Source organism: Zingiber officinale, chromosome 1A (assembly GCF_018446385.1).
Source record: "Zingiber officinale cultivar Zhangliang chromosome 1A, Zo_v1.1, whole genome shotgun sequence".
Taxonomy (NCBI): domain Eukaryota; kingdom Viridiplantae; phylum Streptophyta; class Magnoliopsida; order Zingiberales; family Zingiberaceae; genus Zingiber; species Zingiber officinale.
The window spans coordinates 71,858,058-71,870,349 of record NC_055987.1 but is presented as its reverse complement, the minus strand read 5'-3'; the positions used below and the strand labels follow the sequence as shown (position 1 = coordinate 71,870,349).

The window sequence follows — 12,292 nt, the reverse complement described above, 5'->3', positions numbered from 1 at the left end:
AAATCGTTCGATTTGTAAAACACTCGATTAATTAAGACACAGCGGAATAAAAAGTAAACACACAAACACAGAGGAATTTACTTCGTTCGGAGCCTAAGGCGACTCCTACTCGAAGGCCCGCGATCCTTGATCGCTTCCGGTGGGCAACAACTATAAGCTCGATTATTACAGACTAAGTATTACAGGAGATGCGATAAAAGAAATCTATACCGACGACGAAAAGGAGGAATCTTGGAGCTCTGGGTCGTCGTAGACGTGTAGCAGCACTTCCGGGAGTCTTTCGGAGCAGCACGTTGAGTAAAGAAGGCTTGGAACTTGTTGTCCTGAGCTGCTGGTCGAACCCCCTTTATAAACAGTGTTCAAGGCGCCTTAAACCCTTTCAAGGTGCCTTAAGCCTGAATCTTATCCCGTTCTGCTCGCTGGGATAATTCTTTGACTGCCGCGACTTGAAGGCGCCTTAAACCCATTCAAGGCGCCTCCAAGCTGTCTAAGGCGCCTTAAACCCCTCCAAGGCGCCTTAAGCCTCCTCCTCGCGCCAGCTCAGGATTTTGAACCCGAGGCGCCTCCAAGCCTCATGGAGGCGCCTCGGACACTGTTCATCCGAGTTCTTCTTTGTGTTTTTGGTACCTGCAACACAAAGTTAACACAAAATAATAGTGTGAATATGAAGTTATGACAGTCTCCGGACTGTCCGGGTCTGACTTCGAATTTCCGATCGGAAACCCTAGGTCGACCCGACGCCTACTGTTCCCTCTACGGAGAACACGTCCTCACCTACTCCACTCAGGAGATTTACCTGCTGCCAGTGCAATCCTCCAGATCGACTGGACTTTTGCTCAGCACTCGATACTTCCGGACTTTCTGCTGGACATCCGCTTCCCGGCTAGTCCAGTCTTTTCACCTGGTTCGCGACACCAGGACTTTCCACCTAGGGTTACCACCCCCTAGGACTTTTGCCTGAAGTCATCAACATGCCAAGACTTTCCGCATAGGGTTACCACCCCCTATGACCTAGGGTTACGACCCCCTAGGGTTTTTCCCTTTGCCTAACCGCAGCTAGGAATTTTCTCCACCTAGGGTTACCACCCCCTAGGACCTAGGGTTACCACCCCCTAGGGTTTTTCACCTGCCTAACCGCAGTTAGGACTTTTCCTGAAATACTCATTCAGTATGTTAGATCACAACATACCTTAACTTTGAATCCTTTGCCATTATCAAAACTTGGGTTCGATCGTCGGATGCTTCCCGCACCAACAATAACAATATGCAAACATACCTCCTACAGCCTGGAGAAGTCATGCTGCTGCTTGGTCCCAAAACCTGAAAAGTCACATAAAGAAAATCGAATCACGAAATCCAAAAACATGAATAACAGGCATCGAAAACCTGCTCTAATACCAAAAATTGGTTTCAGATAAATCTCGAAAATCCAGAACACATAGCAAGTATCGTATACCTGCTCTGATACCACTAAATTGTCACGCCCCCAAAGGAGTCTCTGCTAGACAAAAATCCGGCAGCATCTCCCCTGTACCGGTGACAATCTGAAGCATCAATACAAACAAAATACATCAGCCACATGCGGCTGGAATATTTATATACACAACCACGCAGATATAATCACAGCCCACTCGGCTGGAATGAAACAATCACAACCACGCAGTTATATATAAAACAACCCACACGGCTGTACTAAAAACACAGCGGAAAAACGAAGGAAAGCCCACACAAACCAAATAAATACAATGCATGTCGGCATGGTTTAAACACAAATACAACACCAAAAGAATAAGATAGCCACATGGCTACACATAAATACAATGCCAAAAATAATAAAAAGATACACAAAAGAAAACAAGCACGGTCTTCGGATGTGACGTAGGACCCGACAGACAGGATACTCCGAGCGACACCAACCATCTACAAGCTACCTGAAAATATAAATGTATACATGCGGTGGTGAGTATAGGTAACTCAGCGGATAATAGACAAGATAGTGCATGGTCCATAAACAAACATGGAGATCACAAGTATACAGTCTCAGTAGGGAATAAAGAACATGATCATACTATCATAATCAATGCACCTAAACATATCTGACATAATAACCTGACATATAAACTGTACAAACCACAACTAACATAATGACAGATACATACCCAATCTGGAATCAACACATGGTACAATGATCAGTAAACTCACCGATCTGCAACAGATATACCCGTGACACCTGTGCAAAATAAATACGACTGCATATACATGTAAAATAAATGACATGTATGCAGCATGGCAACCAAATGCAACAACCATATCTCAATCAAGTGCAACAATGACAATCACATGTAACTAGTATCTACTAGGCATGTATGCAAATGCAAATGCAAATGCACCGCGCATCAAATGCAAGAATAATAACTGTGTATGCATGCTCCATGGTCACCCCCGACACCTCTCCAGACACCACGACCCCAGTATGGCCGAGAGGCTTGGGTCCGTGACAATCATACAAGCCTCATACTCCAAACTGCTATAAAGCAGCTCAGGCAGATGGAATGCTAAGTAGTTATCTAACTACATAGCATCAGGGTCCCTGACTGCTCACAACGCCGGATCTCACTAAACTTCGTGACCGGGTGGCACGACAGGACGAGCGGCAACTGCTCTAGCTACCACTACCCATGAGTGGCCGAGTGTGCGGCGCTAAACCAAACCGATGACTCTCTCAATTACAAGGGAGACAATGGTCATCAGATGCAATGAATGATGAACATGACATATATATATATATATATATATATATATATATATATATATATATATATATATATATATATATAATCATCCATGCACCACCCCAAACCTCATAGATACCTCCAACATGAGTATAATCGTCATGATACCTCCACGTATCCCACCAAACATATGTACACACTACACCTGTATAATCAACCAAAAATCTCTAATAATCCCACCAGACACATGTACACAAAATATAAGTACAATCAACATGTATCTTCCAATAAAAACACAACAGACATGTGTATATACCCCAAACATACAATCAACACAACTCCTCCAAAAGTACATGATAAATACGTATGTACACTCCACATGTAAATGCACGGTCAACAAGATGACTCCTATAACACATACCCACCTATGTACAGTCCACATCATATGCTCAATCAGCATAGGAATACCAACAACCCGACAATCCCTACAAGACATACTCTACACGTGTAATCACAATAAAGTAGATATCAAGAGTGGAGACTGTATATGAATTAAATAGATCATCACAAGGGTCAAGCATAAGTATCATGCAGGAAAAACAGCAACCGATCATGATATAAGATAAAGCAGCCTAATTCATCCGATAATAACCATGCACTAAGTACAAGAAAATCTACATGGAGGCCAAGGAAGAAATACCCGCCTTTAAAAGTCTCGTATCCAACAGAACCACCCGACGTCACGCTGCTCGTCCAGATCAAAGTCCTGCGATCACATGATATATACATATATTATTTAGCTAATCACATAATCAACAACTAGCTAAACCCATAACCTAATCCTACGTCGATTAGGTAACCCTGTTTAATTCCACCTAAACATCCAAACCAAAGTAGATGATAAGATCATCCTTAATCCAACTCTTTCTAAATCCAAACACAATCCACAATCATCACACTAATCAAATCTCCTCATGAATTCAACATGCATAATTCTTCCACATAATCAATCCCTAACCACCACATCAACCACTCATAAATCTAAGCAAGCATAAACCCTACCATACTCTAGAAACTAATTTTAGCAACATACTAATGAATCCAGCAGAAATACTTCATTAGAACATCCCTTACCTTGGGAGGTAGCAACAAATCAAAAGCTCACAGCCTCTACTAACCACTGCCCACAGCCTCCAAGAGCTCCTGCTGACAACTACCAAAGAAGCATCCATACATCAATCCTTCCAAAATCTGTCTAGAACCAATTGTACAGTAATGAATTACTGAAACCCTAACAAAACAGAAGCAGTACTTACCTAAATTGATCCCCACCAATTCACAACTGATCAGGCACAAACAAAGGAGACAAGATTTCAAGGCATTTCATCAAACACCTTCCTGTGGCTGGAATCTGGGAGAACGCTTGGTCTCCACAGTTGGAATAGAATTGAAATCCATATACAAAGAAAAGATCGAGATATGTAAGCATAGACCAAGATCAAGAATGAAAGCTCCAACCAAAACAGGGATCGGTTGGAAAGATCAAGTAGCGATCCCTCATATCCACGGCGACAATCCAATCAAGAAGAAGGATGCAGCAATGAACCAAAACTAGGGCTCGCACTTGGTCACGAAGGCTGGCCACAAGAGAAAGCTGCAACAAGGTGTCGATGACCGGAGAATCAGGGCTGCGACAATCGGCAAATCGGAGATAGGGCACGGCCAATAAATTCGAGAGAGAGAGATATGGTAAGCCAACCCTCATATAATCACAACATCGAGCTTCACCGGCGAGTGCTGTGGCATAGCGTCGGGCGATGGCGTGAGGAGGTGCGGTCGGCGATCTAGGGCAAAGTCACGAGAGGAGGGGGAGGCTCAGCCGAGACACGCTGGAGAAAGATATTGTTGCCGGCGGTGGGCTCACGGTGGCCGGCGATCGGGCGATGGAGAAATCGCGAGAGAAAGACTCGGGAGGAGAAAGCTCGCGCGATGTGAAGAGGAGAAGGATCGGGCAAAGAAAAAAGAAAACGGGGGAAAAAAAAAATAAAACTTATATACATAACTTTAATTAAATCCAACCTTAGGTTAAATTAATTAAACCTAAAGTTAATTCCTCAATCAACTCCCACTTAAATGGTGTATTCCAAACAGACTTTTATTATACCTCGAATTCATTCCCTCAAAACGGGTCATACAGACTCCGTTTAAATCCTGAAAAATCTCTAAAAATTTTTGAAAAATCCAATAAGATTTTTCGTCGAATAACATTTATTATTTGAGATGGGAATGAGATTCTTTGATTTTCATGGGAGAGTTTGTGTGTTTCCGAGTTATTTCTTATCTGGAAGGAGTTATTGCAGGAAACACCTTGATCTGGATTTGCGATACTTTTGGGTGACACCTGATGTATGGAGACTTGGAGCTTGATGTCTAGTTATCAACAAGTGAAGGCTGAACATCGGAGGTTAGCAGGATTATTTCAGTAGATTCTGATACTGGAATAGAGTTGAGAGCAGGTTATGATGGATTTTTGTCATGGTATTTCCCAGGACCCGGAGAGGATATGATGTGTTGGGTTATCATTGATTGGTTGACAGATTTGCTCCCATTTCATCGATCCGAATGGTAGATTCGTTGGATTGAGTAGCAGGATTATACCATGGAGAGATTATCGGATCGTATGGTATATCTCTAAGTGTTGTATTAGATGGAGATCAGTGATTTCATATCATGGTTTTGATTGAGGTTATAGTAGATTTTGGGTTAGAAGCTTTGCTTTAGTATAGATTTTCACTCTCAAATTGATGGATAGTTTGAGAGCCTTATACAGATGTTGGAGGATCTGTTTATAGTGGATTAAGAATTTTAGAGGTAGTTGATTTACTCACAGTTGGCTTTACAGCAGTGTGAGCGCAGCGGAAGCAAGGTGAGCTCATAACCCACAGAGTCATCCTTCAGGGATGGAGATATGTTCATATTACTTGGATGAGTGGCATATGAGTATGTTGCTTGGATGTTACCCTTGGATGAGGATCCCTAAATTGACCAGTAAATTTGGGGACCAAATTTTTATTAGTGGGGGAGAATGTAAGATATCGCAAAATAAATAATAAATGTTATTGGACGAAAAATCTTATTGGATTTTTCAGAAATTTTTAGAGATTTTTCAGGATTTAAACGGAGTCTGTATGACCCGTTTTGAGGGGATGAATTCGGGGTATAATAAAAGCCTGTTTGGAATACACCATTTAAGTGGGAGTTGATTGAGGAATCAACTTTAGGTTTAATTAATTTAACCTAAGGTTGGATTTAATTAAAGTTATGTATATAAGTTTTATTTATTTTTTCCCCCGTTTTCTTTTTTCTTTGCCCGATCCTTCTCCTCTTCACATCGCGTGAGCTTTCTCCTCCCGTGTCTTTCTCTCGCGATTTCTACATCGCCCGATCGCCGATCGCCGGCCGCCGTGAGCCCACCGCCGGCAACAATCTCTTTCTCCAGCGTGTCTCGGCTGAGCCTCCCCCTCCTCTCACAACTCTGCCCTAGATCGTCGACCGCACCTCTTCACGCCATCGCCCGACGCTATGCCACAGCAATCGCCGGTGAATCTCGGTGTTGCGATTATCCGAGGGTTGGCTTACCATATCTCTCTCTCTCGAATTTATTGGTCGTGCCCTATCTCCGATTTGACGATTGTCGCAGCCCTGATTCTCCGGTCATCGACACCTTGTTGCAGCTTTCTCTTGTGGCCAGCCATCGAGACCAGGTGTGAGCCCTAGTTTTGGTTCATTGTTGCATCCTTCTTCTTGATTGGATTGTCGCCGTGGATATGAGGGATCGCTACTTGATCTTTCCAACCGATCCCTATTTTGGTTGGAGCTTTCATTCTTGATCTTGGTTTGTGCTTACATATCTCGATCTTTTCTTTGTATATGGATTCAATTCTGTTCCAACTGTGGAGACCAAACGTTCTCCCAGATTCCAACCACAGGAAGGTGTTTGATGAAATGCCTTGAAATCTTGTCTCCTTTGTTTGTGTCGGATCAGTTGTGAATTGGTGGGGATCGATTTAGGTAAGTACTGCTTCTGTTTTGTTAAGGGTTTCAGTAATTCATTACTGTACAATTGGTTCTAGACAGATTTTGGAAGGATTGATGTATGGATGCTTCTTTGGTAGTTGTCAGCAGGAGCTCTTGGAGGCTGTGAGCAGTGGTTAGTAGAGGTTGTGAGCTTTTGATTTGTTGCTACCTCCCAAGGTAAGGGATGTTCTAATGAAGTATTTCTGTTGGATTCATTAGTGTGTTGCTAAAATTAGTTTCTAGAGTATGGTAGGGTTTATGCTTGCTTAGATTTATGAGTGGTTTATGTGGTAGTTAGGGATTGATTATGTGGAAGAATTATGCATGTTGAATTCATGAGGAGATTTGATTAGTGTGATGATTGTGGATTGTGTTTGGATTTAGAAAGAGTTGGATTAAGGATGATCTTATCATCTACTTTGGTTTGGATATTTAGGTGGAATTAAACAGGGTTACCTAATCGACGTAGGATTAGGTTATGGGTTTAGCTAGTTCTTGATTATGTGATTAGCTAAATAATATATGTATATATATCATGTGATCGCAGGACTTTGATCTGGACGAGCAGCGTGACGTGGGGTGGTTCTGTTGGATACGAGACTTTTAAAGGCGGGTATTTCTTCCTTGGCCTCCATGTAGATTTTCTTGTACTTAGTGCATGGTTATTATTGGATGAATTAGGCTGCTTTATCTTATATCATGATCGGTTGTTGTTTTTCCTGCATGATACTTATGCTTAACCCTTGTGATGATCTATTTAATTCATATACAGTCTCCACTCTTGATATCTACTCTATTGTGATTACATGTGTAGAGTATGTCTTGTAGGGATTGTCGGGTTGTTGGTATTCCCATGTTGATTGAGCATATGATGTGGACTGTACATAGGTGGGTATGTGTTATAGGAGTCATCTTGTTGATCGTGCATTTACATGTGGTGTGTACATACGTATTTGTCATGTACTTTTGGAGGAGTTGTGTTGATTGTATGTTTGGGGTATATACACATGTCTATTGTGTTTTTACTGGAGGATACATGTTGATTGTACTTATATTTTGTGTACATGTGTCTGGTGGGATTATTAGAGATTTTTGGTTGATTATACAGGTGTAGTGTGTACATATGTTTGGTGGGATACGTGGAGGTATCATGACGATTATACTCATGTTGGAGGTATCTATGAGGTTTGGGGTGTTGCATGGATAATGATTATATATATATATATATATATATATATATATATATATATATATATATATATATATATATATATATATATATATATATATATATATATATATATATATATATATCATGTTCATCATTCATTGCATATGATGACCATTGTCTCCCTTGTGGTTGAGAGAGTCATCGGTTTGGTTTAGCGCCGCACACTCGGCCACTCATGGGTAGTGGTAGCTGGAGCAGTTACCGCTCGTCCTGTCGTGCCACCCGGTCACGAGGTTTAGTGAGATCTAGCGTTGTGAGCAGTCAGGGACCCTGATGCTATGTAGTTAGATAACTACTTAGCATTCCGTCTGCCTCAGCTGCTTTATAGAAGTTTGGAGTATGAGGCTTGTACGGTTGTCACGGACCCAAGCCTCTCCATACTAGGGTCATGGTGTCTGGAGAGGTGTCGGGGTGACCATGGAGCATGCATACGTAGTTATTATTCTTGCATTTGATGCACAGTGCATCTGCATTTGCATACATGCCTAGTAGATACTAGTTGCATGTAATTGTCGTTGTTGCACTTGATTGAGATATGGTTGTTGCATTTGGTTTCCATGCTGCATACATGTCATTTATTTTACATGTATATGCAGTCGTATTTATTTTGCACAGGTGTCACGGGTATATCTGTTGCAAATCCACTGAGTTTATTGATCATTGTACCATGTGTTGATTCCAGATTGGGTATGTATCTTTCATTATGTTAGTTGTGGTTTGTACAGTTTATATGTCAGGTTATTATGTCAAATATGTTTAGGTGCATTGATTATGATAGTATGATCATGTTCTTTATTCCCTACTGAGACTGTATACTTGTGATCTCCATGTTTGTTTATGGACCATGCACTATCTTGTTTATTACCCGTTGAGTTACCTATACTCACCACCGTATTTATACATTTATGTTTTCAGGTAGCTTGTAGATGGTTGGTGTCGCTCGGAGTATCCTGTCTGCCGGGTCCTACGTCACATCCGAAGACCGTGCTTGTTTTCTTTTGTATATCTTTTTATTATTTTTGGCATTGTATTTATGTGTAGCCATGTGGCTATCTTATTCTTTTGGTGTTGTATTTGTGTTTAAGTCGTGCCGGCATGCATTGTATTTATTTGGTTTGTGTGGGCTTTCCTTCGTTTTTCCGCTGTGTTTTTAGTACAGCCGTGTGGGCTATTTTATATATAACTGCGTGGTTGTGATTGTTTCATTTCAGCCGAGTGGGCTGCGATTATAACTGCGTGGTTGTGTATATAAATATTCCAGCCACATGTGGCTGATGTATTTTGTTTGTATTGATGCTTCAGATTGTCACCGGTACAGGGGAGATGCTGTCGGATTTTTGTCTAGCAGAGACTCCTTTGGGGCGTGACATCAACATTCTTGTAATTTGGGTAGTAATGATGTGTTGCTAGATACCGCTCATTACTTATGCTTCTAAATGGGTTTAGGAGCATTGCCAACGTTACAAGAACCTATAGGGTCACACATAAAGGGCAATTAGATGGAGATTAGTTTCATTTGATGAACCAAGAGGATTAGGTTCATATGATGAACTAAATTGGATTAAGAGTAATCCAAATTAAACTAATTGAGTTGGACTCGATTTAATTCATGTGTTCAATGGATCTAATTTAGATTATATTTCATTGAATCAATTTAATCAATGAATAGAGATTCATTATATTAAATTGGCTTGAATCAATGGTTAGATTTGATCAACCAATGGGAGAATTTAAGTCAAGTTTGACTTGATTTGAGTGGAAGATGAAGGGTCAAGTTTGACTTGACCATTTGCCACCTCATTTGTGAGTTAGCATTAAGTGGGCTAATTATGATGTGCCACCTCATCAAGGCTAGCACATGTGTGTGCCACCTCATGAGGGGGCACTACAACAAAAACTACAAACGACAACACCCCTACGACAACGGTTTTAAGAGAAAGCGTTGCGTATTTGCTCAAAGACAACGGTTTTTGCCAAAACCGTTGTCTTTGAGCTCCCCATTCAATATAAAAGACAACGGTTTTAGCAAAAATGTTGTCATTGAGCGACTTTTTTTAAAACGACAACACTTTTTACAACGGTTTTATAAACCATTGTCTTTATCCGTGTTTTTAGCGGCTATAACAACAGTTTTGAAAAAACCATTGTAATTGAATTTGGTCATTTCCCCCCTTCGCTGTTTTCCTTTCCCTCGCTGTTTTCTTTTCGGCGCCGTGTTTTCACGTTCCCAAACCTAAGCCGCCATTTATCTTTCCCTCTCCTCATACGACGTTGTGCTCCTTCTCATTTCCTGGTGAGTGGCGGCGTTCTCCAATGGGCTGCAGAAGATCTAGACGCACGGGAGGGAGAAACCGGAGAACGGGATCTGCCACGACGACAGCGCGTCGGCGGTGAAGGCGAAGACCATCAACGAACTGCACTCCCTGCAGAAGAAGAGGTCGGCGCCGACCACCCCCATCAAGGACGGCGCACAGCAGGGCAACACTGCCTTCGCTACCATCTCAAAGGAGGAGCGCCAGAAGCTCTAGCTCCAATCCATCAGGTCAATATTTAATCTCCATCTTCTTGAGAACAAGAAGGTGGAATCCAATCTGTCTCTCGCGTTTCTTGTAATGAAATCGTGCTGTGCGCAGTGATTCATTGGTGTCGCTGACGAGGGAGACAGGGCCGAAGGTGGTGAGGGGCGATCCGGCCAGGAAGGCGGAGGAGACCAAGGTCGCCGTCGAGCACCACCACTACTTGACGCCGACCATCAGCGTCAGCGACAGTGCCCTCAAGTTTACCCATGTCCTCTACAACCTCTCCCCGCCCGGTATCTGCTCTCATCTCCTCTTCATCACTCAAATCATCACATTTCATTCTCATTGAAAGAATCACGAATTCCTTGTAGAACTCTACGAGCAAGCCATAAAACATGAACATGGATCATTCATAACATCGACTGGAGCCTTGGCTACCTTGTCCGGCACGAAGACTGGTCGTTCGCCGAGGGACAAGCGCGTCGTCAAGGATGAAACCACTGCCAATGAGCTTTGGTGGGGAAAGTAAGTCCACACAACTAATTCATGATCCTTCCATTGATGGTTCCTTCTCAAAATGTATGTGCACTATTCATGCAAAGGCTCACCGAACATAGAGATGGATGAGCACACCTTCCTAATGAACAGGGAGAGGGTTGTCAATTACCTCAACTCTTTGGATAAGGTACACATGCACATCAAGTGTTTGATGTAATTCCTCATAGATCCTAATATGCCATCTGAATGATACAAGGTAATTGTGAATGACCAATTCCTCAACTGGGATCCCGAGCATCGAATCAAAGTTCAAATTGTCTCTACAAGGGCCTATCATTCCCTATTCATGCACAACATGTAAGTGAAAAATACTACTAATAAGAATGCTAAAGATGCTCTTCAATTCTACAGTTCGATAGTTATCCAGATAAGTTATCTTTGTGTTGGTTATGTTGATCTCTAGTAGTGAATCATAGTTGTGTTAGTAGCAAGCTGGATCATACATATGCATATATTAGTGTTAGTGAGCTAACTAGCTCCTCTTTCTCAAATTAATGCCAAGGGAAAACATGTAAACTAGAAGAAGAAAAACTCTCTTTTGCATGAAATAATTGGAAGGATCGCAGGTGCATCCGTCCTACGCCTGAAGAACTGGAGGATTTCAGTACTCCGGACTTCACAATTTACAATGCTGGCCAGTTTCCATGTAATCGATACACACACTACATGACTACCTCCACCAACATTGATCTTAATCTTGATAGGAAAGAAATGGTCATCCTTGGCACACAGTATGTCGGGGAGATGAAGAAGGGTTTGTTCGGTGTGATGCGCTATCTAATGCCTAAAAGAAACATTCTCTCCCTGCACTCTAGCAACAATATGGGCAAAGATGGTGATGTTACCCTCTTCTTTGGACTATCAGGTAAGTGTTGGTCGGACGAGATTCTGGCGCATCACCTGCCCATTGATGGATTGCCGAAGTCACAGATTTAGGTGAATCTTTCATCTGACTGAATACGTCATGGGCAATTGCATTTTCTGCCGATTTGTGACAACTCTCCTAGAATTGTTCTGACTGCAGGAAAATATAAAAAAGTTTCGTAGATGCTTCATGGTTTCTCATGCAGCTGTGAGGGCCCTTCATTTTGGTTAGAAGTTGAGCCATTCAGATTTGACTCTTGCATTACTGCACATTTGTTTTTTTTTCTCATATGATATCTTGCAAGGAAAAG

At 41.9% G+C, this 12,292-nt stretch overlaps 1 pseudogene; it reads left to right on the top strand.

Moving 5' to 3' along the window:
- Positions 1 to 12,053, top strand: part of LOC121998391 — an 80,386-nt pseudogene extending 68,333 nt beyond the window's left edge.
- The last annotated feature ends 239 nt before the right edge of the window (positions 12,054 to 12,292 follow it).